This window comes from Nannospalax galili, unplaced genomic scaffold (genome assembly GCF_000622305.1).
Source record: "Nannospalax galili isolate Female #2095 unplaced genomic scaffold, S.galili_v1.0 scaffold85, whole genome shotgun sequence".
NCBI classification, from domain to species: Eukaryota; Metazoa; Chordata; class Mammalia; order Rodentia; family Spalacidae; genus Nannospalax; species Nannospalax galili.
Genome location: NW_008358866.1, coordinates 10,914,537 through 10,930,120, shown reverse-complemented (window position 1 = coordinate 10,930,120; position 15,584 = coordinate 10,914,537).

The window sequence follows — 15,584 nt, the reverse complement described above, 5'->3', positions numbered from 1 at the left end:
CATTAGAGCTCATCTGCAAGTAATTCTTTGAGGCTGAGGTATTCTCCATGTGAAAGGAGTACAGACAAGGATCTCTGAGCTTTGTAGGAGAAACAATTGTCGGATGCCTTTCTTTTCCCTTTTGGAAGTAGGAGCTTTGGGGAAGAGAAAGGGAGACCTGAAAAGCCTGCTCAAGGTGTTTAAATGTTGGAACATCAGTTTCCATTCTTCCTTCTTTTTCCATAGACTATAAATAGAAGGTGACTGAGTTGTGGGGCCTTTGTATCCAATACAAGCCTGTAAAAATGTTCATTTTCATTATTCAAGAAACCAAATAAATAAACAAAATAAAATTTAGAGACAAACCAAAAAAGAAAGAAAAACAAAACGATAAACATATAAAGATTGGGATACTGTAGTGTCAGGCCTTGGATCAAATCCCAATGCTGTCTCAAGAGGCAGTAATTGTTGATGTACTGTGATCATTCTGAGCTACGAAAGGTGAAAAAAAAACACTTAGATCAACTCTTCCTGAGGAGGACAATAAGTCCATAAATGGAAAGCCATGAATGTCATCCTTCATTCCAACAATATTAGTCAAATGGCTAAGAGTAGCAGTTGAGAGTCTCTCTTGGGTTTCCCTGTATGTTGGAAGGCAAGGTCAGCTTGCTTATTCATTCCCATGCTGGCGTTTGGTCAACTCACATGAAGCGAAGCCCACAGCAGACATGGATGCTGCTCTTCTTACCTAGTTTCTGTGGAGCACGCATGTGTGCGTCTGTGTGTGTGTGTGTGTCTGTGTGTGTGTGTGTCTGTGTGTGTGCAAGTGCATGCATGGTGGAGAGCAAAGGTGGTTTTATCTTTCTGTTGTCTTTTGTCTTCTAGTATGTAAGAATTTGTTGCTGAAATTGGGATTTCTCTACTGGTGAACAGAAGGTAATTCCAAATGCTCCTCAAAGTCAAGCTTGGTATCCACATGTAAAGACAGGAAGGAAATGATTAATATTGTCATTGTGTGGATGGGTAAGGCTATAAAAGAAATAGTGGACATTTAGGAGCACTAAGTTGATTCTTGTGCTTCTGAAGGGCACAGAATTGCATGCTGTCATTTACAAATGCATCTTCATTTTGAGTCTACACATAATACTAATTACAAGCACACACACATATGTATATATGCTAGTAGCAACATTAAAATTTTTAGGAAGCAATGATCAATAAATGTACTATGTATGCCCAGAAGCCAGCCAGTTTAAATAACACTAAAAATGAAAAGTATCTGTGGTTTATGCTTTGAATTCCAATAGTTTAGCCTGTTGGAGGGACTTGTTCTCCCAGCTCCCTTGTTAATTGGGTCCCAGATTGCAGCCCTTTTTCATCAGCTCAGCAGATGGGGCACCCAACTCGGCCTTCCAAATGAACGCCCTTCCTGCTCTGTCCCAGGCTGGATGGCAGCAGGTGAAAGCCCTTTGAGCTGGTGGAAGCGCAGGCTCCCAGTTTTTCTAACCCTGTGAGGGTTTCTTTTCCACATCCTCGTGTATTCTAAAGCCCTCAGCAGCTCAGCAACACAAGCTGACAGGGCCTGTCTTCCTAGACTGTTAATTTCACAGCCGGATGGGTAGAAAGGTAATTTATATGGGTCACTCAGATTTAAAACGCTGCCATGTCTTCTGACGAGGTGGAATGAGAGGATTTAAAAGAATTATTAGTGTGGTCCAGAGCGGCCGTCTGTGGTCTCTTCGACACAGGCCCATACCTTTTCCATTTGGTAAATGCCCACGTGGCCTCTCCATGTTGACTGTGGATTACAACCAAGATGAGAAGCAAGCCGCTGGGGGAAGATTTTTGTTTTCATTTATTTTTAATTAATTGCAAACTTCCTCTTTCATTTGGCTGGCCACGCTCTGCAGATCCCGGTGACACAGGAGCTCTGCCAGCCTGAGGAACCGCTATGCCGAAATGCAAGAGGCTGAGATGCACCAGCCAGATGCTCTGCCCTCCGTCCCCGGAGATAGTGTGAGAACTCTTCGTGCTTGCAACCTGCCTTTCAAAATTGTCCACGGTCCTCCTTCTTTAATCCTTCTTTGCTTAGATGATGATATGCATAACTAGAAATAGTTTTCAAAACATATCTATGAGCTTTCACTGGGTGATGGATGACTATGAGTCGACAGATATTTTTGCCCCTAGGGGTTTGCTACCACCAGGAATTAGCAGGCTCCTACTGGGAAGAGCAGTGTTGAGTAGTGGAAAAAGGCAAAAAACAGGAACTTGGAAAGCAGTCACATCCCTTTAGGGATGACTGACATACAGTGCATACTAGCTATACTCTGGAATGAATGTGTGATTGATTGTGGGGACAATGATTACCAACTCCTACCCTCCCAAAGCCCAGCATCTTCATCTCTAAATGAGTCACAGTGTATGTGTATGTGAAGCTTTTAAAACCTATGTTGCATGCTCTAAAGATTCTTAGAAGAATCTACCGGGAGGACAGATGTATACATTACCTAAAACTTAGTCCATGTGTCTTAAAACATAAATCGAAAAGCTTCTTCCAACAAAATGATTTAACTACTATAATGGACACATCCTTTTTCTACAAGTACCTAAAAACCAGAAAAACATATTAACAATAACAAAGTCATAGGATATCTGAGCCCAAAGGAAGAACAGAATTATTTTCTTGCTTGACAACTGAAGACAGATTTGGAATTAAGAATAATGGAGAGGCTAACTCTTCCACAAGCAAAGGATATTGATTCCAAGGAGGGATGCTTGGCATATAAGCCCTACTGTGAAGCAAAGAGGAGGGATGGGTTCAAGCAGGCAAAGGAAAGTAAACTCAGTCTGCCCTCTAAAGCCAGCGCCTTGAAACATGTTCAGTCAAATGAGAAATGAGAGGGCCTTTAATAACGTACTCGGGCAGCCTTGGAAGATACCAGAAGATCTGGAAGACAAAGAAAAATGAAGCACACACTTGTCCCTTGAAACCCTGACCTTGCTTCATTGGAGTTTGGAGTTTGCTTTTACTCACCCTTTCTTTTTCTGAGAACTGTCAAGTCTAGAAACTAGTTAACAATTTGTCTAAAGAAGGTAGGAGGAAACAGAATGTAAAGGAAATGAGAAAAATTAATGAAACAGGGAATAAAGAAAGCTATTTGTGTCAATAAAATCAGACATTGGTTCTTTGAAGAGATAAAGATTTTTCAGAAGGTTTGTGAATAAAGAATAGGAACATGGATAAGTTATATTAGGAATAAAAAAGTGAGAATTGAGGATGGGGTGTGTGTGTGTGTGTGTGTGTGTGTGTGTTTGTGTGTGTGTGTGTTTAGAAACTATATGGTGACAAATGGAAAGTTCTAATCAAGATAATAGAATTCTTAAAAAATTATCAATTCTAAAAAATGACTAATGAAAATACAAATAACTTTGTAACTGGCAAAGAAATTTAACCAGTGGCTAAAACTGATATCAGGTATAATTTCTGTGACACAGATGGTTTTACAGGTAAGTGCTGCACTTTAACAATTGCACAATTACTTTCTTATACAAACTTGTCTAGAGACCAGCTGGAAGGAAGTACTTTAAAATTTATTCCATAGGCTAATGAAAACATAAAACTAAAGGTTTTTAGAATCATAGTACCACAGAGAAAAAGACCTACTTGCTAATTTCATTTATGAAAATGATGCAAAAGCATAGACAAAATATTAACAAAGAAAATCCAGTAATGTATTAAAAGACATAGTGTGATCAAGTGGAATTACTCTTGGAAATGTCAAAATGATTAAACATTAGACAAATTTATTAATTTTATTCACCATATGAATAGATTGAAGATGGAAAAACATAATTATCTCAACAGGTTCAAAAAAAGTGCTTGACAAAATTCAGTACCCATTCAGGATAAGAAACAAAATAATTCATAAATTCATACTAAAATCTACAGAGGAGGGAAGTTTCTTAATCTGATATTAAATATCAACTAAGGACTTAATGTTACACTTATTGGGGAAATTGTAGAAGCTCCACTCAAGACCTCTGTAAGTAATGCTTGCTGTCATTGCATCATTTACACTGTGCTGAAGATTCTGCAGTTCAGTAAGACAAATTAATAATTTTTTTAGCCCTAGTTCCTTGTAGCCCCAGCTGGCCTGGAATTCACCATATAGACCAGGCTGGCCTCAAACTCATAGAGATCCACCTGCCTCTGCCTCCCGAGTGCTGGGATTAAAGGTGTGTGCCACCACACCCGATGACAAAATAATCATTTTAAGCCAGACTATATAAGAAAGAAACAAAATAAGCATTATGATGATAATATGATTGTCAACATGGAAAAAGATAGAAAATTAACAAGCTATTAGTATGACTAATAATAGTAGTTTGACTAGATTCTCAGATGCAAGAACAACATTCAAAATGGCTAGGGTAGTGAATTTCTATATTTCCATAAAATTTAGTAAATGTAACTAAAGGTAAGTCTACCAAAAGAATTTCAGCATTTTTATCAAGACAATTATACAATTCTGTTGAAGGACCGCCCCCTCCAAAATGTTAAAAATTCAGAGAAGACATGCAAAGGGTTCAAGACTTAAAGAGAATAGCGATTCTTTAATCAATTTGTAGAAAAATTCAATTTTCTAGAACTTTATAAGTTAACCGAAAGTGTTTTACAAAAATAAAATGGGCTAATAGTCTAAATTATTTTTATAGAAAGAAATAGAGAACAAGGGAATAAGGGGAAGAAAAAGAGACTTGCTCCACTAAGGGTCAAACTTACTAACTGAAGCAGTGTTATTAACATAGGGAGAGTCAGAGGTAATGGAGAAGAATCCAGGACCTGGAAACAGACTGTTCTTTCTGTGGGAATTTACTCTGTACAGCGGTCTTATATATCCACGAGGAAAAGAGGGTGGCCAGTCAACAGTGCTGCCAAACTATCCACCGAGAAAAGGATGTAGATTCCCACTTCTTATCTACATAAAACACATGCAGGTGGTTTAAAAAAGAAATTTTTATAGTTTTCAAGAACAAGGGTACAATGATATTTTATGAATTTAGGTAAGAGATATTTCATAAATAATTATTAAAAATAAGTAGTGATAATCTTGATTTTAATTAAACTAAAAGCCAGTGTGTAATAAATATTCCATAGATAGAGCAAAAAAGCAATCCACAACAAGAGAAGATATTTTCCATCTATAAAACTGACAAACAATATTCAGAATGTACAGAAATGTCTATAGATCAATAAGCAAAAGAAAAAGATCCTATTTGAAAATGAGAAACATGAAAAAGCTTTTTGCAGAAGGGGAAGGGAGGATTTCATGAATATATGGAGAGATTTTTTAACAATACGTATACATGAGGAAATATCTGTTAAAATAACAAGATGCTATTCTATCCAAAGAGATAAGATCGATAAGTCTGACATTATCAAATGCCAGCCAAAATATAGAGAAACAGAATCAGGTTATGCTAGCACAGGGATAAACTGATACAATAATTTTAGAAAACAAGATTTCACTAATTGATGATGGCAATGCATGCATCACAAAATTTTGAAATTCTTTTCTAGCTGTACACCTTAGAAAATCTCTTACACCATTGAACAAAGGATCACCCATGAAGATTCTTATTGCTGCTCTGTTTATAAAAGTGATGACAGTATGATTGTTCCTTGGTAGGGAGTCAGACAGAGAAGTTGGGTTTACTTCCAGAATAAATTCAGCCGAGTAGTTAAACTAAACAAATGAAATCTACATAGAGCAGTAGGAACAAAACTCAGAGCACATTTAAGAGAAAAAGCAAGTTGCTAAAAATATACATTACATTAATATTTCTATAAAGTTAAAGAGTGTACCAAGTGGTAACATCACTCTTTATGGACACATGCATATGCATATGTGATGAAATGGCACGGCTTAAAGAGCAAAGATGTACCCAAACTTGATCAGGGAACTTATCACTACTTGAGAGGGGAAGGAAGGCCTGCTACTGGATGGAAGTTTATCTGTGCCTGTGCACTTCAGTTCTTTAAATATTTAAATAATAGAGTGCTGGAGAGATGATTCAGTGGTTAAGAACATTGGCTGCTCTTGAAAAGGATCTGGGTTCGATTTCCAGGCCTGACATGGTGGCTAACAACCGTCCGTAACTCTAATTTCAAACCTCTGCCTCCCAAGGCTCAGGGGCCATTGCAGAAGAGGAGGTGGAAAGACTGTAAGAGCCAGAGGGGGTGAATGACCACAAGGAAATAGAGTCTTTCAGACAGTTGGTCGGTTACCCATATGAACTCACAGCAATGTTGATAGCATGCACCTGTGCAGGCTCAAAACAGAATCCCAGCATAGACATGGGACTCTTAGTGGGTGGGCATAGTGGATGGATTCAAACTGAAGAACCTTTGGGGACACAAATCAGACTCTATAGACTGTATTTTACATATATACATATGAGTACATTAAATTGGGATGGGGAAGAAAAAGGAGAGAGGTATGGATAGGGGAGAGGATATAAATGCCATCCAACTATATTGTATGAAATAGCAAAAATTCAATAAAAATGAAACATCATTTAAATAACAAAGATGTATATTAAAGAAAATGAGGTAAAACAATAGATTTGAATATGGTGAATATTTTTCTGCACTTTTTGTTTGAAATATTTCATAATTAGAACTGAATTTTTGAAAGGACAAGTAACTAAAATGTTTTATCTGTCGGGTAAAACAGTGGCCCGTTTTCCAGGTTTTCCTTGCATCCCATCTTCTCCCACCATTTCCTGTATTTTGAGAATAGTTGGTACACAAAGGATGAAATTGTTTCCTTTCATTTTACTGAAAATTATTACTTGTAGTTTTTGTCTTACAAGCAATGGGGTTTTAATTTCCCCAGTTTGGGATGCACATATTTTAATATTGTTGAAAGTTTTTTCATGCCAAAGATCTTCTTTGAAGATGTTCACAAATACTCTCTCCAGCCTCATTCCTCCATCCAACTGGAAATCCCAGATAAAAAGAATTAGTATGCAGCTATATTTTTATAGAAAGTTCATTAGCAGGGTGTCTATGGGAACAAGCATTGAATCTGCAGCCAGGAATTCTGGCTTCTTTCTCTGCTGTTGTGATTGTTTCCTGAAACCTTATGGGGTTCAGTTTCTTAATCTTTGGCTTATCTCTAAATCCTTTCTGGCTCTGAGGTCTTGTAATCTCATGAAGTGTGAGAATGAAGTCAGTCATAAAATGAAGAGTGACTGGGAGATATGGGCCAAGGAGCCAAAGGACTCCTCTGACTCACAATACCCTTTCTCTGTCATAGTTAGATTGTCACTGTTTGGGATTAAGGTGACGAAGGCTGAAATTTGAAAATTAATGTGTTTTGAAGAAGTATGTGCCATTTTTCTTCATTAATCCTTAGCAGAAATTTTTAAATAAATAAATTAAATACCATGTTCTCTGAAAGATTCTTGGAAACAGGACAGATGTGTTTTGATCTGAAGGTAAGATAGAAAGGTCCTGGAAGTTAGAAATCACTGTCTAAGAGTCCTTACCTGTTAGAAGGATGCAAAGTGTTCTGTGAGCTTGGGTATATGGATCCTGAATAAGGATGGAGAGAGGAAGAGGGAGCAGGACCCAAGAAAAAGAAGACAGGGGCCCATGAGGAACAGCTCCAGTAGCTACATGTTAAATACCAGCTAACCAAGAGCCATTTCTTAGTGACAAAAGTAATTAAGCTTTCTTCTCTTTCTTTCTTTTTAAAAAAACTAACCACAAAGGGTATTTTGAAATCCTTGGGTCTGTAATAGAGACAGTACTCCTATTTCAAGGCCATGTCAAAGAGGAGAAATTGGTCAAAGGCCTGAAGGAATGTCCTCAGTAAATGTGATGCTTCCTCATTTCAGTGAGTCCATAATGACGCCTGTCCTGAGCCTTATGCTGTTAGAGTCACAAAGGGTTACATTAGGGTTAACTGAACAGACAGGAGAAAAGTTAGTTCAAAAACTTTAACAATGAGCAATGTACTCTTATGATATAGGAAATTCTGAATTGGTCTGTAATTTTTCAAGTATTCGATAGAAGAGTCTCAAGTGTAATTTCCTTGCTAATTATTTTAACCAAGGGTTTAATATTAAGCATTCTGTGTTTTGAAGGCTTTAAGGAATTTGAAGCAATTGCTGTCACTGGAAATGAGTTTAGTATCTGTTCTCAGGAGTGAAATCTAATCAGCCCTGTAAGACTGGTGACCTCAGATGCATCCAGAAGCTCCAGGCTTCATTGTAATAAGAACTCAGTGTCCACTCCTTGAAAAACTAACCTTGGTGGGTAGAATGTTTTAGAACTTGAAGTTCAGTATGTTGAGGTCACTATGTATGAAATATATAGAATGTTGCTTTAGAATTTTTTTAAGCTGACTTGGTTTCTTAGTCAATTCAATGAAAATTATTGAGGTGGATTATTTCGGAGTTGAGATAAGTTATTTTATAGGTATTTTTTTGTGTGTGCACCTGATTGTCCTCTAAATAACACTAAAATTATACTGAGATAAATTCATTCAATAAAATTTACTGTTCCTTTGTCACTCCAACCAATGTAGTATTTAGTACTAAGAATATAGACCTCCTACCAAGTGGACATATTCTACTTAAAAATAAATAACTCAATCAAATGCTTTCAGAATGTAGATTGTTAGCTCTTGCTATAAAAAATTGCCCAATTAAAATTTCCCCAAAGAATTTTAGAATAAAATGTCTGGATTATTGTAAGAAGTGGTGGCGCAAAATTTGATTTTCTTTTTCTCTCAAAGTTGTAACAACCTCTAAATCTGTGAGCAAAAGTTATCAGGTTCCTAGAATTCTAAGCAGAGAACCAATACTTGTTGGAATCAAGTAACTTTCTGAAGAAAATTCAAGTCCAGTGAACATGATGTTTACCTTAACTGTCAATCAATAGAAGGGGACTTATAGGGAGAGAAGAGGAATTGTTTTGGTGGGAGCTCAGTGCTTCCGAAGAAGGCTTTATTCCTTCTAGAGTTTGTTCCTCTGCTGAATGTTTGCTTAGCGAATCAACTTGCTATTTGTCTCTATTCTGAAAAGGAAAAAGCAATTTAGGATGGAGGTAACAGGTGTTCTAGGTAAAGAGAAGGCTGTGTTTGAGGCACACATCCAAGTTAATGCAGATGCCAAATTTATCTAGAAAAAGCAATGAGTGGAGACTATGGCCTTGCTGTATCTGCTGCGTCAAGGAGCCAAGGTGCTAGATCATAAGCAATCTGTGGGTATCTTCTGGAGTTAGTACTCCTCATCTAAATCTCATGGTAAATGGTCAGTGCTTGAGTAACTGTCAGGGAGCCTCACTGATCGCCAGCACTGGGGAATGTTCAGCTTCCGCTCACTCATTGCACCCACAGACAATGAGCAAGTACGGTTGTTTTGTGTACTTATCATGCAAACTTAAACTTCCCCATCAGAGACATAGCATCTCCTCTCTCCAGCCATGACATCATCTTTTCATGGACGCTGTCCTAGTGTGATCATCTCTGGCTCGCTCACCATGAGAACAGACTTGATTGGTTCCACAGTCATTCTCCCAAAAGCAATTGGTAGGATATGAAGGGAGTCACAGCTAGTCATGTCACTTTGTGGCTGAAAAATCTTTGGTGGGTCTCATGATCCCTTCAGGAAAATTCACGCTCCTTAATTCTGCTTTCCTGGTTACCCTGGCCTCAGTTCTTGTCTATGGTGAGCCTTTTTTCAGTGTTTCTGCCTTGTCAAATCACTGTTTTTACTCTTGGATTTTCATAGAAGCTTCCACTCTGCCAGCAGTGCTCTTCCCTCAGATGCTGCCCCCGCTGCTTCCTGCCTACTTTGGACCTGCTGATTCTCACTTGACCTTCATTTAGGAGATTAAACGTTACTTCCTTCACAATCCACCTGACCATTAATTCCTGTAGCATTTGCTGATCCCTGTAGCGTGGGAGTGAAAACCTGCCTTATTCAACTTCACCATCCAACTCAAAGTACATTCTTAATAGACATTTGCTGAAAGAATAAGACTTAATTAGGAACCATTTAATCCTTGGGCACTAAACAGGCAAAGTTAGTTACCTTAATCGGATCAAAACTGGGCCTCCTGCCCACACCATATTAACATCTGACTCAGAGCAGATGCTAACATTATATCAAGGCATCAACTAGAGGATAGTGAATATAATCCATCATTTTCAGACAACAAACAAGGGTGAAAACCTTCGTGCCTGTAGCTGAGTTTATCCTGGCAGTCATGCAGCATACACCATCTCTTACTCCCAAACCACGCAGGTTGAGTGTTCAGGTTTTCCCTTACGCAGGCTTTGCTTCTGAAAACTGAAAAATCATCTCCATGGTCTCATTAAAAAAAATTATCTTTTTCTGGGCTAGAGATATAGTTCAGCAGGTAAAGTCACTTGCTGCCAAGCCTGACGACATGAATTAGATCTCCAGCACCCAAATGGTGAAAGGAGAGACTGACTTCCACAGGTTTTCCTGTGACCTCCACATTGACATATGATATGCCCTGGAAAGCATGTACACACACACACACACACACACACACACACACACACACATGAAATAAATAAGTAAAATATGTAATCAAAGCAAAAACTTCCTGTAAGCTTAGGGAAGACCATACAAAGTTGTGACATATTCAGGTGTATATATAGAGAGGCTAACTTAAAAATTTCACCTGGATTTCCTCCTTTCCTTGGGCTCCTTGGGCCTTTCTCACCCCAGTAACTTCTTATGAGTTTTTTCCCTTAAACTCCCAAGAGTATTTATTTAAAAAAATCATTTTAGGTGTTTTGAGTATTGTATAAATTAGCTAGGAGTGCTATAACAAATACCCAAATTGCATGGTAAGACTGTAGAAATTTGTCTCACAGCTCTAGAAGCTGGGAGTCTAAGATGGAGACACGAGCAGGGTTGATGCCTCCTGAAGCTGTGGGGAAGAATCTAATCCATGTTCTTTGCTTAGCTTTTGGTAGTGTGCTGTCAAGTTTTGTATCCCTTCTCTTGGAGAACGTGATGGTTTTAATGAGAATGTTCCCCAGAGCCTCCAAGTATTCAGACATTTTTGTCTCCAGTTGGTGGCACTGTTTTGGGAGGTCTTAGAAAGTGTGGCCATGCTGCAGGAAGCACATCACTGGGGGTGGGCTTACAGAGTTCTTGAGCCTTGTTAGATCTCCAGTAGCTCTCTGCTTCCTGTGCCTACCTAAAGATGTGAGCCTCTGCTTCCTGCTCCTGCACTGGTTCCTCCTGCCTCCCTCTAATTCCCCTGGAATCATGAGCTCAAATAAACTTTTCCTTTTATAAGTTCCCTTGGTCACAGTGTTTTATCACAGCAACAGAAAAGTAACTAAAACAGAGAAACATTACCGAACATCTGCCTTCAGCTTTACATGACGTGTGTGTATGTTCCCAACTTTCATCCTGGGGAAGACAGCCTTCATGGTAGAATGTAAATTTATTGCAGTCATCCCAACTTGAACAATGATTTCTTCAACAACCATCTTCCAAACGGGATCACATTCTAAGATCTAGGATTTCAATTTATGAATTTTTAGAGAACACAATTCAATCCCAAACAGCTACAAAGAGCAGAAACTGTCACAGAAGTAAAAAATGGAATTCATTGAAGAAGTATAAGAGAGTTTAAAAAGATCTCCAGGATTGGAAATGTTATAAAAAAAAAAAAAAAAAAAAAAAAAACTTGCAGATACTGCACTACAAAGAGTGAACTTCATCACTTACATCCTTGAATAATCTTAACTCACTTGACCTAGCCTGGGTCACAGGTCCAATCCTTGGCTTCAAGGGATGATGGATGCTGTGATGGCAACAGGAAAACTTGACAAGGGGAATTAATTTGCTTCTTACAGTGTGAAGAACCTTGGATTTCCTGTTCCATAAAGTCTATATGAAGACTGAACGTAACTACCCAAATGAAGTCTTGAATCTAGGGATGTTTGAGATGGAAAGCAGGTGAGAGATGAGAAGCCAAATAAGACAAAATGTAACCCAACTCTCCACTTAAAAATGACAGACAAGCAGACCAAGAGGTAAATTCCAGAGGTCCAGAGACATTCCTAGGTAGGAACTGTGGTTCTGAGAAACCTTCTAATTGAACCACACGTTATGTAATCTGTCACAGAGCTTTATCCTCAGTCTCTTTTTACTTTATTTACTTATTTATTTTTAAATTTTGAGATAGGAACTTAAGAAGTTGACCAGGCTGTCCCTAAATTCATTGCATAGTTCAAACACTTTGAACTTGCTTGAACTATGTAGCAAGTTCAAAGACTTTGAACTTGCAATCCTCTTTTCTCATTCTCTTTGTGGGTCTCTCCCTCCCCTCATGGGCTGTTGGCCACCGACCCACGAGAACAAAGGGAGCAGAAGCGATGAACAGGGTCAGGACAGCCAGTGAGCACGGAGGGGAAAAAACCTTCTGAGGAGTCAGATTCAGTGATACAGCTCCGTTTACTCAGTGGGGGTCAGGGAAAATATAGTGTGGAGGCAGAAACCAATGCTTCAGCTGATAGGTGTTCATAGTATGCTTTATTTACATGTGGTAGGGAGATCCTATCATCTGGCTATAGGGCAATGCCTAATTATCATATAGAAAAAACCTGGGGGCAGTTTTATTGCAGGTAATTATGCCAAAGGTCATGGTCCAAATAAGGCCAGGCATCCGTGCTTGGAGGCACTTTCCAGATAAGTAGAGAGCAGGACACCCCTGCTGAGAAATGAGTTGACCTTAACAGCAGGGTTCCCCAACATCTCCCCCTGTTTTGTTTTATAATGGAGCCAACTCATCTATCTTGGGAGAATCCAAAGTCTGATAATTGACCATGACCTGATTGGTAGTAATTTTAGCAATGGTGGCAATTTGTCGGCAAAAAAATTGTATGAAACAGGGAGCAAGCATCAAAATAACACAGCATAATCAGGGGGCTATTGATATTGTAACATTCCCCCCTCTGAAGAGGTAACCCCAAAATCTTTTTGGGATAAGAGCTCCCAAATACTTTTAATGTTTTTGGCCTTTGGGACAGAGTACTTTGCTAAAAGGCCCAAGGACATTTTGACTTTTAGCCAAGAAAGAAATGGCTATTTTTCTTTGGGGTCTTGGTCTTTTTACCCTAGCTGCCTAGCCAATTTCTATCTCCTATTCTTGTCATGCCACCCTCTGAAGAGGCTTACCCAAATTGCCAATAGGGAATTGGGATGCAGACCCCTCTGGCTTCTTCCATGCTGAACAGGGATGAAGGGTGAGGCAATTGGGGTACCTTCTTCAGTGGGTCTATCTAAAAGATGCCCAAATTGTATAACTCAAATATAGGGAGAAAAAGAAGGTGCTTGACTGGTGCCTGGGGGATGTGAAAAGAAAGTAAAGGTAAGAGTAAAGGCAAGAGTAATTAGTATGACAATTTCTAGGCAGGGAACCAGAAAATGTCCAAATTAAAGTCCACTGGAATTTCTTGATGAGGGCTTCCAAAAGCATCCATCTAACGGGTTTCTTCTCATTTTTCTTTTGTCTATTAAGGCTGGACTGATGATTGATGAACTTAGGATTTGTTGTCAGGCACTTTGATAACTGTTGGAGTGGCTAGAATCATCTCCCTCTTAAATGGCCTCTAGATAGGGAGAGAAAACAAATTTAGCCATCATTTTAGAACAATAGTGAGTAGTTTCCCTCAGTTGTAGGTGGGCATTACAGTATTGCAGACCAAGAATTAAAGTCTTACATCTGAGTAGCATTGTCTTATTAGGAACAAAATCACCAATGAGAAATAATTGTCTAAATAACGTCTTATAAAAACTTAAGTCTAATGTCTGGGATGTGTAATCCCTTGAATTCTTAAAGAAATATACTCATGAATTTAATCTTTCGTTATACTTTCCTTTTGGGTGTTTAAGACCATACAGTTGGCCCAAATAAACCAATTTATTATTACTTTTAAGGTCATATGAAGTTCTGTTCCTCAAGGGTCACGTGGGCTTGCGGGGAGCCCCAGGCTCCTCAGGCTTTTCTTTACCAGTTCCATCTACATGAAGATAAGTCAAGAGGTCCTGCTTGACCTGGGCTTTACTTGGAAGCATGGAGGAAATGTTTCTTCTGTGTTGACCCTCTCCTCTTTATAGACTGGACACTGGTTCAAGTCCATCTTCTGGGGTCTCCATGGCCTCCCTGAACAAGAGGACAGGTGACTCACCAAAGTTACAGGACATTTCGAGAGATGCTCCATAGCCCCTGGAACCTGTTTGACCTTGGAGGGAAAAGAACAAAAATTTGTCCCTTTAAGTCCCTCTGACCAGATTTATATAGGCCTTAAAGTTTGGCTATTAAACATCCAACAAGGTTAGTTACACTAGTCTGGTACTTTTAATTACCATGTTCTATGTAGATAGAGCTTGAGCAACATCCTTAAATAAACCTTGACTGAGACATCCTTAAACTAGTTGACTAAGCTATGAACTTAGAAATTTTAAGATCTTTTTTCAAGCTTGATAAATTTAACAAACCTACATAGACCTCCATCACTTGCTTAGGCTTTCTCATTTTTAACAAAATACCTCCATACTCCTATATCCTTCTAACATGTTTTACCTTACCATTTTCTTTCTTAATAATCATGAAACATAATATCATTAACAAATAAATTTTTCATCTGTTGTGAGAATTCTTTTCTGGGGATACTAAGCAATGTTTTTCCCCCTTTTTAGGTTGTAGTATCAAACCAATGTTTGATTACATTAAAGTTTTTCTGGGGAACCAATAAATCTATTGAGCTTAGTTACAGAGATGACTAAGGGGTTGCTGGAGTATATGAGTGACCTGAGAATATTTACATTGAAAAGCCTTAACCCAGCATAGATCAAGCCTTCTCTTCCTAGCCTTCCCCAGATAATACACTTTAGTCCTCCCCAAACCCAGGAGACCATGTATGATGAGGGCTGAATTACATACAGTTGGTTGGGAAGAGCAGCTGGATACTCAGGTGAGGGTCCAATGACCCTGTTTACTCCTCCTCCTTTAATTAGATACTCAAGTCAACAAGTCCAATTGTGATGATATTTTGTTAATGGACACAGCTGAAGTCATGAAGATGGTAGTTGTTTGACTCAGAAGAGAGTAGTGTGTAGCATCATCTTATTAAAAGAACATGGAATCTAAATTATATACATAAGATAATGTAATAAATTAATATTACCCATGTACACACTGTGTTTTGTAAGTTTCCAGGTAAACCTTATGGAAAACATAAGACAATTAAAAATCTTTTACCTTCTGTAGTTTAGAGAGTGAGCTACTAAAACCTTGCTTTAGGTGGAAAGAAGCAACTGGTACATAGTTAAACATTATCGAATTGATGTTTCTAACCTCCAGCATAATCAATTCAGGAAAACTGTGCTATAACCCTGTTTAGACTTTTAAATTATTAAAATTTAATCATTTTAACAACAAAATATAAACAATTCTCTAAATAAATTTACCAAGAAATGAATATTTTACCTCATATATATAGAGATGAATAATTATCTTAAATATGTTATTATAG